This window comes from Giraffa tippelskirchi, chromosome 2 (genome assembly GCF_054371585.1).
Source record: "Giraffa tippelskirchi isolate mGirTip1 chromosome 2, T2T-mGirTip1v1.2.pri, whole genome shotgun sequence".
Lineage (NCBI taxonomy): Eukaryota > Metazoa > Chordata > Mammalia > Artiodactyla > Giraffidae > Giraffa > Giraffa tippelskirchi.
Genome location: NC_137276.1, coordinates 24,352,338 through 24,369,543, shown reverse-complemented (window position 1 = coordinate 24,369,543; position 17,206 = coordinate 24,352,338). Strand labels below are relative to the sequence as shown.

Sequence of the window (17,206 nt, the reverse complement as noted above, 5' to 3'; positions counted from 1 at the left end):
TGTGATCACTCATCTAGAGCCAGACATCCTGGAATGTGAAGTCAAGTGGGCCTTAGAAAGCATCACTACAAACAAAGCTAGTGGAGGTGATGGAATTCCAGTTGAGCTATTTCAAATCCTCAAAGATGATGCTGTGAAAGTGCTGCCCTCAATATGCCAGCAAATTTGGAAAACTCAGCAGTGGCCATAGGACTGGAAAAGGTCAGTTTTCATTCCAATCCCATAGAAAGGCAATGCAAAAGAATGCTCAAACTACTGCACAATTGCACTCATCTCACACGCTAGTAAAGTAATGCTCAAAATTCTCCAAGCCAGGCTTCAGCAATACATGAACCTGGACTATAGGTTCAATACATGAACCTGTGAACTTCCAGATGTTCAAGCTGGTTTTAGAAAAGGCAGAGGAACCAGAGATCAAATTGCCAACATCTGATGGATCAACGAAAAAGCAAGAGAGTTCCAGAAAAACATCTATTCCTGCTTTATTGACTATGCCAAAGCCTTCAACTGTGTGGATCACAATAAACTGTGGAAAATTCTGAAAGAGATGGGAATACCAGACCATCTGACCTGTCTCTTGAGAAACCTGTATGCAGATCAGGAAGCAATAGTTAGAACTGGACATGGAACAACAGACTAGTTCCAAATAGGAAAAGGTGTACGTCAAGGCTGTATATTGTCACCCTGCTTATTTAGCTTATATGCAGAGTACATCATGAGAAATGCTAGGCTGGAAGAAACACAAGCTGGAATCAAGATTGCTGGGAGAAATACCAATAACCTCAGATATGCAGATGACACCACCCTTATGCCAGAAAGTGAAGAACTAAAGAGCCTCTTGATGAAAGTGAAAGAGGAGAGTGAAAAAGTTGGCTTAAAGCTCAACATTCAGAAAACTAAGATCATGGCATCCGATCCCATCACTTCATGGGAAATAGATGGGGAAACGGTGGAAATAGTGTCGGACTTTTTTGGGGGGGCTCCAAAATCACTGCTGATGGTGATTGCAGCCATGAAATTAAAAGATGCTTACCCCTTGAAAGGAAGGTTATGACCAACCTAGATGGCATATTTAAAATAAGAGACATTACTTTGCCAACCAAGGTCCGTCTAGTCAAGGCTATGGTTTTTCCAGTGGTCATGTACGGATGTGAGAGTTGGACGGTGAATAAAGCTGAGCGCCGAAGAATTGATGCTTTTGAACTGTGGTGTTGGAGAAGACTCTTGAGAGTCCCTTGGACTGCAAGGAGATCCAACCAGTCCATCCTAAAGGACATCAGTCTTGGGTGTTCATTGGAAGGACTGATGTTGAAGGTGAAACTCCAATACTTTGGCCACCTGATGCGAAGAGTTGACTCATTGGAAAAGACCCTGATGCTGGGAAGGATTGGGGGCAGGAGGAGAAGGGGATGCCAGAGGATGAGATGGTTGGATGGCATCACCGACTCAATGGACATGGGTTTGGGTAAACTCCGGGGGTTGGTGATGGACAGGGAGGCCTGGTGTGCTGCAATTCATGGGGTCGCAAGGAGTCGGACACGACTGAGCAACTGAACCTAACTGAACCCAAAATATAGCTGAAATTTTTGGGTTTGAAAAATTGTTTGCATTTTTGAAAAGTTAAAAAAATATATCCAGGATCAAATACTGTTAATGACTAAACACTGTGAAAAGTGACAGTGAAAGTCACTCAGTCGTGTCTGACTCTTTGAGACTCCATAGACTATACAGTCCATGGAGTTCTCAGGCCAGAATACTGGAGTAGGTAGCCTTTCCATTCTCCAGGGGATTTTCCCAACCCATGGATAGAACCCAGGTTTCCCGCATTGCAGCTGTATTCCTTACCAACTGAGTCACAAGGGAAACTCAAGAATACTGGATTGGGTAGCCTATCCCTTCTCCCGTGGATCTTCCAGGCCCAGGAATTGAACATGGGTCTCCTGCATTGCAGCTGGATTCTTTACCAACTGTGCCATCTGGGAATACTGTGAATATACTAAAAAGCACTGAATCGTATACTTTAAAGGTGTGCAATTTAAGGCATGTATGTTATATCTCAGTAAGCTATTATTAAAACAATCATGAAATGGGATATTCTCCTTTCCCTACCCTTTCATTTAAACACAATTAAATAATGTGATTTCATATAATTTATTGGGGCTACTGAAAACCTGTGAGACTGTCTCCTTTTCTATAACCTTGACTCCATTAATTAGCTCTTGTGGCTGGGAAAACTTTTTTATGGTCATGCTTGTTTGTTGGAAAATTCTCCCTGGATTTCCTCATTATAAGCCACCATCACATACATTCTACTCTTTGGGGAAAATTTTACATATTTTGCATGGAGTGTCTACTGTTATGTTTCTTTGTTAGGCAGCCAGAGAAATTGTGGAATTAGAATTGCATTTTTGAGATCCCCAAAGGGAAAAGAAGATACTTATTTACCAGGCAACAGTGATAAGTCAGGGCCTATTTGAGGACAAAACTCGTTAACAATCTTAAACAAGGTACTTTATTTTCAGTTGGGGTGTGCCATCCATGGGCAACATCCAGAATATTAGCTTCTGGCTGGCAGTGGAGACTCTCCACAAGGTCCTGACCCTTATCCTTTCCTGTTTCTGAGGTCTGTACATCTTCCTTGCCTTGTGTGCTTGTTCTTGTCTGCTGTGAAAGAAATAAAGCACCAAATTTGTCTGAGAAAGCCTACAATAATCTGGGCTTCTTTTTGAATAAGGCTGACTCATATGAGAAATCTGTAGAGCCAGGGGATGTTTATTTCCTGAAAGATCATTGCTGTGGTTCCACGGCATCTATTTTCCTATAATTTTATTCCCCTTTTTATTTAGCTAGGAAATGGTATTATCATATAGTTCTCCAAGAATCTGAAACATTTCCTTTCTGAACAAGCAGATTAACTCAGATCCATTCATCATTTCCATAAATAACAGCTGCAATAACTAGAAACCAAGTCCTAATTTCAAATTAGATCTTGGTTGTTATAGAGAAAACTAAACAATAATGGGAAACCATCTAGTTACATGTAATGGTATTTTCCCAATCCTAAGCAAACCCTCCACCACCTATACTTCTGCAATTCTCACCAACCACATACACACTCAAAACACAGTGCAAATCCTACTTTCCCACAGACTGCAATTTCTTCTTATTTGTCTAGATTATCATTTTCCCTTCTTGGGCAAACCAGATTCCCTTTTGCCTCTCAAATACAGGTTCCAGGATGTGAAACGTATTACATAAAAACGCCAAATTGAGTGTAATGAAAAAAATACATAAACTGCCTTTAAACATGTCACTGCTTAGCAACATGCTCTTTTGCAAGTTGCTTCCTGTCATTCCTTTCACAGGCTACATTATTCTCACAGGCGAGGCATCTTCCACCCAGTAAATGGATGGTTTTCCTTTGTAGGTGATCACTTAGTCTCCAAAGATACTCCAAGTTTTATACCACCAGTACCATATTATATTCAAATCAAAGCCCCACGAAACTGATTGCCAACCTTTTGCATTGTAGATAAGAACTCTCAGAAACAGGGTTCCCTAAATAATATCAAATAGAAAAAAAAATCTATTGATCCTGCAAGATTCTTAGTAAATGGCTCTTAACTCAAAGGGGAATCATTTCATGAAGCATTTAGTCAAGAATAAAGGTCTGTTGGGAAGAGAATGACTCAACTGCAGATTCTTCTCAAACAATAACCAGGAGGACACTTTCCCCTTTCATAGAAAATCTCTTTAGTGGGTTTCTTCTCAGTAAGACAGTGATTGGCTTTGGTTTTCCTATTCTATCCTTCAAAATCTCTCAGTTCACATACCAATGGATTCCTCTAATCTCGTTCACTGATTTCCTTTCTTGCAAAATTAACATTTTGATTTAAGCGTCCCCTTAATGCTCTTTTCTCCTGTTCTTAGCCACAGCCCACCTGGAGAGTCTAAAATAACACACACCATATTAACACTTCTCTGCTGAGATTTTGATAACAGACACCTGTGCAGTCTAAGTAGCTCTTGACTTATTTCTTCCAGAATGTGTTAATAATTGTGGCCACATTTATTTTCCTCCAGATGTGAATTAGAAATGCCACAAGGGCTAATTTCAGTGCAAACCTGGAAATGGTTCAAGCTGCTTTCTCTCCTTCCCTCTCTCCAACACCATTTTGCCATCTTTCAAGTGTAGCATAGAGTATACCCATCAATCAGAGAGCTGCTGGGAGTCCCAGAAGCAAACTGCAGGTGGCAAGTTTCACTGCACATACCTTAAATGGCATCCTCATGCCAATAAATATTCAACTGTTTAAACAGCAACCACTGCCACATGCAAATATAACAATATCAGTGCAACTTACGTATTCAAATTTGTCCCTGAAGTGTGTGTCACAAAATAACCAGGCAGGACTGGAATCCACTCTGCCATTTTTATCCTTTAGAAACAAATTTTTAATCAACATTTTCAGCCTTGCCAACATTTCTCTTTCTCTTGGTTAATATTTAAGAGAGCTAGTCAATTTGTGAGGCATTGGAGCTGTTGTTAAAATAAGTTACACTCTGGGTTTTCAAAATCTCTTTGATGCAGCCCACCCCTAACCACTGGGGCTGGCTCTGTATTAAACATTTCTTTTACAGGTATTTTTCATTTCTTGGAAGCAGCTTTGCACTTCTCTGTTCACATGAGATCAGATCTCTTTTTGCGGGTTAGCTCACAGCCTGAGCCTCTATTGATTTTGAAAGCTCATAAGGGAAGATATTCAGAGAAGCATCTTGGTGGTTAAACCAAGACACTTCTTTCTCGGTTGTGTTGCTCAACCAGCATCTATTTACTTATATTAACTCACATGCATATGTCATGTAGCTCCCCTAACCTCCTTACTACACACACACACACACACCACACATACACAAGTTGCTCTAAATATTATAAAGCAATGCATAGCCATATGAACTGAATGCTGAACCATATAATAGCAGGCGTCCAGGAGGAGCCAGTTAAAAGCAGCAGTAATAAGGGATTAAGAAGAGAACGAATTGCTCTCTTTTTTCCTTTGCCCTTTTTAGTGCTACTGGGTTCCATTTAGCAAATGACCTCCTCCTGGAAATGAAAGAAAAGTAATGACCAGGGCCCAAAAGTATAAATTATGTCTTTCACTCAAGAAATGCTAAGAACTCTGCTTGCCTCACGCTATACATAGGAGAGAAGTGGATGCACGGCATTATATTTTTACAGCCTTTCTTACTGTTGTGATAACAGAATGATTTTTATAATTTGCTATTCCATTCTCACCTTGCGAAAGAGAGTCCTGAGCTCTGAAGAGAGTTTCTCTGCTCTCACTAAAGCTTCTAAATTCAGAAAGGAGCTGCATTAATATAACTATTGGATGTTATATTCCCCAGCTTTTCTACAGAGCTGACTGTTAGGAGGAGATACTTGTTCCATGAAAAGGGAGCACCATCTGGCAAAGAATATCATCTACATCTATGAAATATGGCTGAAAAGAATTCTAAGGTAAGTAGGGTCAAATTGAGTTTATGATGGTGTTTAATGGTGCAGAATAAGCATAGAATTAGGGTTGTTTGACTCTTTAAGATATCTTTGTCCTGTTGAAAAGTTTGTATATGTGTGTGTGTGTGTGTGTGTGTGTGTGCATGCAGTCATGTCTGACTCTGTGGCCCCATGGACTGTAACCCACCAGTCTCCTCTATCCATGGGATTTCCCTGGCAAGCATATTGGAGTGGGTTGCCATTTTCTTCTCCAGGGGATCTTCCTGACCCAGGGATCCAACCTGCATCTCTTGAATTGGCAGGTGGATTCTTTACCACTGAGCCACCTGGGGAGCCCAAAAAATTTGTACTCTAGGTCAATTATTCTAAGAACCTTGGCCATCCTCATAGACCATAGTCATCTCTTAGGAATCACTTGGAACAACAGCTCCCTCACTGGGCCCCTTTAATCAGCGTTGCCCCTCTCCAATCCTAGCTGCACCCTGTAGACATATTAGTATTTCCACTCTCTTCAGCTGATCATGTCAATCTGTGGTTAAAAGGCCATCTGAAGGAAGATTCATAAAGGTTGAGGTTAAGATTCAAATTTCTCATTTTTGTGTATCAGGAGCTTCCAAGCTCTTTTCTATCAGTTTCACCTTTTATCATTTGCCACCTTGTTCCTAACACCCCAGCCACATTGAGCTTTGTTTGTGGGAGTCAAAAAGGTCCCGCTCATGAAGGATTCAGTCCCTGTATGTTTGGCCTTGTGATTACCCACTCATCCTTCAGATCTGAGGGTTGTCCCGATACCCCGAAATCCCAATGGGTTTGTCTCAGATGTAGCCCCTCCCCCAGCCCACTGTACACATATTAGCATCCTTATCACATTTTAGCCTCATTGTCTTTCTTTTGTTTTTGCCTTTTCCACTGACTGGAGGTTGGCTTGAGGTAAGGCTTGATCTGTATTGCTCAAGGAATGTATCTTTTGTGTATGGGTGTGTGTTTTGTTATTGAAGTTAATTAATATACAATATGATGTTATTTTCAGGTGTTCAACATAGTGATTCAACATTAAGTACTGTGAAATGATCATCAAGGTAAGTGTAGTAACCATCTGTCACTACACAAAACTGTTGCAATATTATTGACTATTTTCCTTATGTGGTATATTACAGCCTTATGATATTTATTTTCTAACTTAAAATTTGTATGTCTTAATCCCCTTCACTTATTTCACCAAATCTCCCACTCCCTTCCCCTCCCCCCTCGCCTTCCTTCTGACAGCCACCATTTTTTTCTCTATAGCTATGAATCTGCTTCTCTTTTGCTTTGCTTGTTCATTTGCTTTGTTTCTCAGATTCTACAAATAAGTGAAATCATATAGTATTTGACATTCTCTGTATGATTTCTTTCACTTAGCATATTACCGTCTGTCCATCTGTATTGTCACAAATGTCATGATTTTAGTCTTTTTCATGTGTAACATTCCATTGTATGGATGTACCACATGTTTTTATCCATTCATCTATCAATGGATACTTGTTTTCATACCTATTTGTAAATAATGCTGTGATGAATATAGGGCTGTGTACATATTTTCAATTTAGTGTTTTTGTTTTCTTTGGGAAAATACTCAGAAGTAGAATTGCTAGATTATGTGGTAGTTCTGTGTTTAATTTTTTGAGAAAACCTCCACATTTTTCCATAGTTTCTGTTCCAGTTTATATTCCCACAAGCAGTGTGTGAAATTTACCTTTTCTCAACTTCTTCACCAACTCTTGTTATTTGTCTTTTTGATGATACTTCTGGTGTGAGGTGGTATCTCATTATAGTTGTTATTTGCATTTCCCTGATGATTAGTGATGCTGGGCATCTTTTCATATGTTTTTCAGCTCTCTGTCTTCTTTGGAGAAAAGTCTATTTAGATCCACTGCTAGTCTTTTAATCTGATTGTTTTTAGATGTTGAGTTGTATGGCTTCTTTACATAATTAGGATATTAACCCTTTATGTGATAAATGATTTGCAAATAGCCTCCCCTGTACAGCAGGATATCTTTCTCTTTGTTGATGAATTCCTTAACTGTGAAAAAGCTTTTTAGTTTCATGTAGTTTTTTGTTGTTGTTGTTGTTGTTATTATTGTTCGTGTCTGAGGAGACACATCCAAAAACATATTGCTAAGACAAGTGTCAAAGAGTGTATTGCCTCTGCTTTCTTCAAAGAGTTTTATGGTTTCAGGTCTTACATTTAAGTCTGTAATATATTTTGAGTTTATTTTTATGTGCAATGTAAGAAAATGGTTGTTTTATTCTTGTGCAGGATTGTATTGTTTTGTTCTATATATCAGTACGTGCATATATGATGATTAAATGCATGCATAGGCAAATGAATGAATAAACTCTATTAGAAAAATTGGGGAAAAGTAGATGGAGCTATTGTTGCAGTGTGGAAGGACTGACTTAGTATTAATAGAAAAATTAATACCTCCCTAGATGAAGTCAATTCAGGCATCACAAAAAGCATCCCACCTCAAAATTCCAGTTTTATTTTCCCCACTCTAAATACCTTTCCTATAAGATTTCTAGCATCTGAAGCCTTACAATTAGATATACACATTCAGTTCAGTTCAGTCACTCAGTTGTGTTCGACTCTTTGCAACCCCATGGCTTGCAGCATGCCAGGCTTCCCTGTTGATCACCAACTCCCTGAGCTTGCTCAGACTCATGTCCATCAAGTTGGTGATGCTATCCAACCGTCTCATCCTCTGTCGTCCCCTTCTCCTCCCACCTTCAGTCTTTCTCAGCATCAGGGTCTTTTCAAATGAGTCAGTTCTTCGCATCAGGTGGCCAAAATGTTGGACCTGCAACTTCAGCATCAGTCCTTCCAATGAATATTCAGGACTGATTTCCTTTAGGATTGACTGGTTTGATCACCTTGCAGTGCAAGGGACTGTCAAGAGTCTTCTCCAACACCACAGTTCAAAATCATCAATTCTTCGGTGCTCAGTTTTCTTTATGGTCCTGCTGTCGCATCCATACATGACTACTGGAAAAACCATAGCTTTGACTAGATGGACCTTTGTCAATGATATACACACTACTGTTTATAAAATAGATAACCAACAAGGACCTACTTGTTTAGCATAGGGAACTATACTCAATGTCTTATAGTAACCTTTAAGGGAAAATAATTTGAATATATATATATATACATACATACATATATATATGTGTCTATCTATAGGTATATATATATATACATATATGTATGTCTGAATCACTTTGTGGTACATCTGAAACTAACACAACATTATAAATCAACTGTATGTCAAAAAAATCAAATAAAATCTTACAATTTGAGATTTATTGTGGGCCTTATGTTTTCTGTCTTCTCTGAAATGCCCAAGGGAAGTAACACTCTACACACTTAGAAATATTCCTGGGAGCAGTTCTGAGAAACAGTGGAGAATTATTTTACCTCATGTCTGAAGCCAGCAGGGAAAACTGAAACGGTCCTGGTTTTCAAGGGCCATAAATGAAAGTGCAAGACAAGAATAAACATTACTTTCTTTATGTGCCTAGTAAGGAATCCTCAAGCTCTAGAAAGAAATATTTCATAATCTTTTCTGACTCCCTCTTCTATATCATCTTCTACTCCTCCAAGATTTACATTCCAAGTACAGAGACTTCGGGAAATTACTATCAGTTGCTTAGTTCCACCAGTATTCCATAATGTGAAAAATCCATCATCCCTTGCCTAGATTTTTGGCTCATTCCTTCAACAAACGATTACCGAGTACTTACTACATGCCAGACACTCTTCTGGTTTGAGAATTCATCAGTGGCTTTTTTCTCTGAGCCTCCTAGCTTCAGGGAGTTTATATTCTAGTAGCATTCTTCTTAGATGTAAAGTAGAAACGCTGGCAGTTTAGTGACTAAGTGGCTTAATATGAGCTTGAACAATCTGACCCTTTGTGACCCCATGGACTGGAGCCCACCAGGCTCCTCTGTCTTTGGGATTCTCCAGGCAAGAATACTGGAGTGGGTTGCCATTTCCTTCTCCAGTTAATAAATAACAACTCTAAAAATATAATATTTTTGTTTCATCTCTCAGATTTCCTCTGAGGCAATATGGTATCACAGTTAAGAATTTGGGTGTAGAGTCAAGAGATAAATCTGGGTTTCAATTTTGTTGCACCCCTTACTATCTGGATGAACATGAGCAAGTTATTGTTTCTTTGAACCTTGCTTTTCTCTCTATACCACAGGGTGTTTTTTAGTAGGACTTTGACCTTACATGATTGTAATGGGAGTTAAAGGAGAATACCTGAAGAAAGTATCTGGGAAATGAGACATTGGCCCCATGCCTGACGCATAGAAGGAGGATTCAGCAATGTTAGTTATTAGTCCTTTTCCCCTGTTACTAACCTGAACCAGAAAGAGGATTAATTTTAGTGTCTTTTGCTTTTTATAAAAATAAATCTACATAGTCATAAGGAGCAAAATTTTCATTTTTTTCAATTCTTAGATCTGATTTTCAAGGCCAATCACAATAACTCCTCCAACCTTCCTATTGACAGCACCCTGTTAACCAAAAAAACTCACTTTCGGGGGTATGGGACAAATCAGCCTATTTTCAGATGGATACCACTTCCCCAGCATGCCTGGAGGGGAGTCAGAATGCTCTAGAAATAGCAAAAAAAAAAACAATGCATGAACGCCCTTGGAAGATGACTGTATCTGTGCTAAGTGGAAATTATCCTGTCACTAGGAAAACACAAAGGCATTCCTGAAACAAACAAACCAAACACTCTAATTAAGTGATTATTTATCTTAAACTACATTCACCTCTTCCTTTAGAAGGACATTTGTTTCTCTTTACTAATTTTACACCTGGAAAAGGCATGTATGCCTACACAAATATATATGTATATATTATATATATATATATATATATATATATGTATATATTATATATATATATATATATATATATATATATATATATATATATATATTCCCCTTAGGGCATAATCGCAGAAAAGAAACTTTTTTCCTGGTAATGAAAGGGCTTCAGAGAAGTTACTTCTATTAGTGATGCATGACATCTGAGTTAGAATGGTTGTATGATACTGACCAAGATTTTTCATAAAGTTTCATCTTCCTAGAATCCCTCATCATTCTTAAGGCAGGAAGGCTTATGGAAGACAAGTTCCCTTTTAAATATGATTTCCTTGTGGTTCCCATAGAACTCTTCTTATGTATTCTATTAAGATGTCTTCTTAATATATTTTATTCATAATACATATGACAGAGAAAGAGAGAGAAAGAGAGTTCTACTGAACCTAAGAACCCAAAGTTAGTTCTGTGCTCCTTTCTTCTAGGGATTTTCCTGGAGTAGGTATATAAAACTCGAGGTACAAAGATGACCTTTGATTTACAGATGAGATGGAAAGTACCAAAATTTCTCTAGTGGGTTGATTTGAATAAAATAAATGAGCAGTGGGTTCATGAGTTTTCTGCCCCTAATCCTGTACTATAGAAAGTTCAGTTTATTGTGGAATTTAACCTGTGGGTAGAATTTCAGGTATCATTAGAAAATTATTTTCCTTTGTAGTAATTGTCTTAAATGTTTAAATACTAGTTTAGTCTCCATTCTACAACATTTTAGCAAGATGTTTCTTGCCAAAGCATCTTTCCAAAGAACTGAGAGAGAGACCTCTGTTCATGAGGACTTTTGGAACTTTACTATCTCACCCAGCCAGACAGGCCAACACACTTCTCTGTTTGTCCTATGTGAGCAGAAGGTGATGGCTGGTCAACTTTCAAGTTTGTTTCCAGCTATTAAAATCCAGCAGCTCAAAAGTTATTATCCTGAGAGTTCTTGGATATTATTTCATGTTTTTGTTTATTTGTTCATAGTGCAATGTTCACATCAATTACATTTATTTTTTTTCTCCATGAAATAAGCCTAAATGAAAGTAATATGACTTGGCAAACAGTGCTGTTAAAAGATTTATAACGGACTCTGTTGTATTCTTAGAATGTAAACCATTCCAAAACACTCAAGGGTAACTTGAGATAAATCCAGGGATCTGTGTAGGTTAGAAATACTACTGAGGGAGATCAAAACCACAGAATTTTTAAATTAGACATACTCAGAATATTAAGGATTCTTAACATTTTTAACCAAGGTAACCAGGCATTTGGACTAGAGTTATTGTGAGGCAACAATGATTTGTACTGATGAGTATGACCATATCACTACTAAATTTATTGGGCCAAATCCCAGAAAGATAAAGATTTATGTCTTTTCTAGTACATCATTTCTACTTCTTTTATGATTTTGCTTTTTTATAAAAGTTTTCTCAACTATTACTCTACAAAACACTCTTTTGGATGATTTTAATAAATAAACCTTGAAAAAAAACTTTAAATGATTCAAGGTCAAATATGTTTTGGAAATATGACATACCTGATTTCCTTTGGAACTGCAATTCCTGTTAACAGTTATTAATTCCTGTTAATATATTAAAAACTCTGAGTAGCCCTAAAGTAAGAAAGCTTGCTCATTATTGAGTCTGATGGTTTTTAAGTTACTTGATCCTTAAGTAAGTGTTTTCTTGAGATATCAATATTTCTGGGATAATTGCTTTGGAAAACGGGAAATATACCAGGAGAAAAATATGGCTAAGACATATTGACATGGGTTTAGTATCTCTTAACATAGCACATAATTATTTTTATCATGTGTTCAGAAACAAAATTGGAAGATGGATAATTTATTAGAAAAGACACCTGCAATGCTTGTGGCAGATAAAAGATTAGTATCACTGAAACACAAAGAGGTCTTATGTGTTAATTAGAAATAAAACCATGAATACATGAATAGGCTCCATGAATAAACACCTAGAAGAAAATCTTAAAAATATAATAATCAGTGAACATAATGAAAAAGATATATAATCTCACAAATATGCAACATAAAATGTCTGATATTAACAAGACTAACAAATTTCACTGTTGCTGAGGATGATATAAACTGGGCACATTTATTCACTTTTGCTTACTGTATAAATTGTTTATTGACTATAAATTTGTTCATTGCACTACGAACAAATAAAAGCATGAAACATTTCTGAAAAAATTATAGAATAATTATCTTGACATATGCATACACACAGATTCAGCAATTTATTCTAGATAAGGTACCAAAAAAGTACATCAAAATATGTTCATGGCACTAATGTTTACAATAACAAAAATCTGGAAACAACATAAATGTCCATCAATAGGAAAACTAGACAAATTAATTATAGCACATACATAGTGGGATATTATGCAGCTGTTTAAAATTACAGTGATGTGTTTTATTCAAATGGATGTCTAAGACATTTTTGAGTGAACTAATATGAGCATATCACAGAAAAGCACGGCTAAGTGAATTTATTGGTAAGTGACTGGAATGCCAGTTTACCAGAATGTTGAGAGTGGTTAGTCTCCCATGAATGGTGATATGGTGTCCTTAGCAGATGCTCTCAGTACTTTCCCCATACTTCTTAGCTTTTACCTTCCTGTACAAGCTTCCTAGTGTTCTGGCTGAAAGTGTCTGAAACTCTGCCTTCCATTTTTCTCTAATCCCATATGTGGAACAATCTGGAATCATGCTAAAGTGAAGGCATGGGGGGTAGCCATAAGCCAATGAGAAGTGTTATTTAGAAAAAAAACATTCCAGCTTACTCCCCTTGGGATAGAGTGGTTACAATTCTGAGGCAAGATCCTCACTCTCAGATCTCTAGCAAATCAAGGTCTAGCTGCTCTCAGCAGCAACATTCTCATTGAGACCTTTACTGGATATGTTTCCTTGTCTCAGTTCCACACTCCCCTAAGAGTGCTGCCTGCAGTCATCTTCCACATAAGTCAGTGACACTCAAGTCCTTACAATAGCTGCTGCTGCTGCTGCTTGGAGAAACCCCCAGAATGAGCTATTTGTGCTTCTTTTTTTAATACTCTTTTGTACTGGTGACATCTTTTTTTATAGGTATGTATGTGAGTGTATACACACACACACACACACACACACACACACACATAAAGATTTTGTAGTCCTCAAAATGACTCACTCTCTTAGGTCTACAATAGTCATTCTTTTATTTTTTTGCAATAGATATTCTTGACTCATAAACACCACACCAGTAAATAAACTGCTCATATCACACTGCCCTGAAATTCTTCTGAGCCCTCAACTATTGCTTCCTAGAAGTGCCTACCTCCGCACTGACCTGCTGGAAAGACATGTGAAACAGCTTTCAACACATCTCCTTTTCCAAGACTTTATTCAACATTAGCACAGGCTCCGCTCAGTAATAATTTAGTAACTGAATGAATGGATTAATGATGCCAAAGCTAGAAACTGCAACCTTTAAACATCTGCTTCTGGAATCCCCTATATCCTGGGAGTGATGAAATTTTACTTTGGGTAGGATATCTTTCATAAAGGTATCCTATGTCAAATGTCTACCTGAACAGGTTGTTGTTAAACACCTGGGTTGGTGTCTGACCTGGGCAAGCCATTTATACTCTCCAAAACTCTGTTTCCTGTGCTTTACAATGATGTAGTGTTGACACAAGGATTACGGGGGACTTTTATGTAAAATGGAGTGTGTAGTAGAAGTTCAAATGACATCAGCTTCTAGAGGAAAGAGATTTATGGATACATCCAATTCTTTGGAGATGTATTGGGACACACACAACCTTTGAAGACAGAACAATTCTATATTGCACTATGTGATATAGTCCTTTGTAAGGAAAGGCTGCTGACAAGGCCAGAGGTTGGAATTTAGGATCACTGATAATCTGGGAACTGCCTCTGTAGTCTCACAACTAACCTAGAATTGTGAAAGCTTTTTGTTCTTTGGATGTTCCAAAGATGGATTCCCTGTTTGCAGATTCCAAATTCTCTATTCTGTTTCTATGAGATTCTTATTGTCCTAGAACTCTATTTTTAAAAGGAGAATTTTTTAAATAATGTCCCCTTTGCTTTGGACTATAGAAGATCAAACTTTTAACTACTTTGTGCCATAAAATCCTCTTCAGTTCGGTTCAGTTCAGTCGCTCAGTCGTGTCCAAATCTTTGTGACCCCATGAGCTGCAGCATGCCAAGCCTCCCTGTCCAACACCAACTCCTGGAGCCCACCCAAACCGTCCTCTTAAGGAGATACAAGTATATGTAAGTCACATAATTTCAAGAAGCTTCTAAAACCATGTTTATCCCCACTTAGAAAAGGCAGGAACATCTCTACTAGATGAAATTACCATCAAATAACTGTTATTAAATGGTGCTCTTCTCTTTACAGTGTATTTAAACTGCTAGATATGTCCTCCATAATATAAAACTGGCTTGTCTAGAGACTTAACATTATTTGAGAAACTCCATTGGGGGAAAAAGTTCCACATACATAAAGATAAATTGGAGCTCAGAAACATGCTTTCTGGGTGACAATAGGCTTTTTTCATTTGCCTTTTTGAATCTCAGTTTCTCTTTCTCTCTCTCTCTCTCTCCCCCTCTCCCTCTCTCTAATTTCTTCTCTTTCCCATTTGTTTGGCGTCTATGCCTGTCTTTCTATTGTCGCCTATTTTGAGCTCTCTGTTTAGAAATGAAAACATCTTTGTCACTGCAGATGTGTGACCTTTAGAACTGATGTACTAGGCTTTTTTTTTTTTTTAAACATTGACTCTACCTGCATTTTTCAATGTTCTTCTCCATTGTCTCAATTTCTGTTGAAAACACACACTCACGCACACACATACCTGAAAATGCTATATTCATTTCAGGGAATATTGATTTAAACATAGACTAGATGATTCTTCAAGGTAAAACAATAAAATCATGTGTAAGAGGAAAAGTTAGCAAAAACCTTATAAAGCACAATTACACAGCTCTCTACAATGATAAAATGATTTTTATTTTAGGATTGCAAAATATTCCTGCACTTCATTATCAAGTCCATATCAGTGTCCCAGAAATATGGAAGAGCACAAAAGGTTTGGAAAGGATTCAGAAGAGATTATTAAGATGAGCTGAATTTTCAGAAAAGAAGCCAGATGGCTCATCTAATATTGGCAATGGGGAGGTAGAGCGTGGCAAGTGATGGGGAACAGGGGTCACCTCAGTTCCAGTTTCACTATTGACGAAGTGGAGACAATATCAGGAAAAGGGAAGAAAACAATGTCCTGATATTGGTAATTATAAGTCTTTAAATTTGATTTAGTATTTTTTTTCTTAAATTTTTAAGTTTATTAGGAAACTGGATTAGGCCTGCTGAAAGGCAGAGGGACAGATTAGTTAACACGTTGGCAAAATACCTGGCTCTTTGAACCTTAAAACTTTGAGACTGTATGAACACCAGTATAAACAGGTAGGAAATATCCAGGGCAGCCACAGGACCTGAGATATGCTATTAATCAGTTCAGTTCAGTTCAGTCGCTCAGTCGTGTCCGACTCTCTGTGACCCCATGGACTGTAGCACGTCAGGCTTCCCTGTACATCACCAACTTCCAGAACTTACTCAATCTCATGTCCATAAGTTGGTGATGCCATCCAACCATCTCATCCTCTGTCATCCCCTTCTCTTCCTGCCTTCAATCTTTCCCAGCATCAGGGTCTTTTCCAAGGAGTCAGTTCTTTGCATCAGGTGACCAAAGTATTGGAGTTTCTGCTTCAGCATCAGTCCTTCCAATGAATATTCAGGACTGATTTCCTTTAGAATGGACTGGTTGGATCTCCTTGCAGTCCAGGGGACTCTCAAGAGTATTCTCCAACACAACAGTTCAAAAGTATCAGTTCTTCAGCACTCAGTTTTCTTTATAGTCCAACTCTCACATCCATACATGACTACTGGCAAAACGATCGCTTTAACTAGACGGACCTTTGTTGGCAAAGAAATGTCTCTGCTTTTTAATATGCTGTCTAGGTTGGTCATAGCTTTTCTTCCAAGGAGCAAGTGTTTTTTAATTTCATGGCTGCAATCACCCTCTGCAGGGATTTTGGAGCCCAAGAAAATAGTCTCTCACTGTATCAATTGTTTCCCCATCTATTTGCCATGAAGTAATGGGACAAGATGCCATGATCTAAGTTTTCTGAATGTTGAGTTTTAAGCCAACTTTTTGACTCTCCTCTTTCACTTTCATCAAGAGACTCTAATTCTTGACTTTCTGCCATAAGGTTGGTGTCATCTTCATATCTGAAAGTGAAAAGTGAAAGTGAAGTCACTCAGTCGTGTCCGACTCTTTGCAACCCCATGGACTGTAGCCCACCATGCTCCTCCATCCATGGGATTTTCCAGTCAAGAGTACTGGAGTAGGTAGCCATTTCCTGCTCCAGAGGATCTTCCCAACCCAGGAATCGAACCCTGGTCTCCTGCATTGTAGGCAGATACTTTACTGTCTGAGCCACCAGGGAAGTTTTTTTTTTTTTTTTTTTTTTATTGCTATTTCTCCCAGCAATCTTGAGTCCAGCTTGTGCTTCATCCAGCCTAGCATTTCGCATGATGTACTCTCCACATAATTTCCTTATTGCCAAATTCAGACTTAAATTGAAGAAAGTCGGGTAAACCACTAGACCATTCAGGTATGACCTATATCAAATTCCTTACAAGTATAGATTAGAAGTGACAAATAGATTCAAGGGATTAGATCTGATAGAGTGCCTGA

General features: G+C 38.0%; 1 protein-coding gene across 3 annotated transcripts in view; it reads left to right on the top strand.

The window, feature by feature from the left end:
• Positions 1 to 17,206, top strand: part of LOC145539478 (uncharacterized) — a 702,259-nt gene that overhangs the window by 524,880 nt on the left and 160,173 nt on the right. For all 3 annotated transcript variants that reach the window (XR_014077848.1, XR_014077852.1, XR_014077853.1), the window contains 2 exons: positions 5,407 to 5,518; positions 6,546 to 6,594. The gene's annotated coding sequence lies outside the window, so the exon portion shown is untranslated. The remainder of the gene's footprint in view (positions 1 to 5,406; positions 5,519 to 6,545; positions 6,595 to 17,206) is intronic.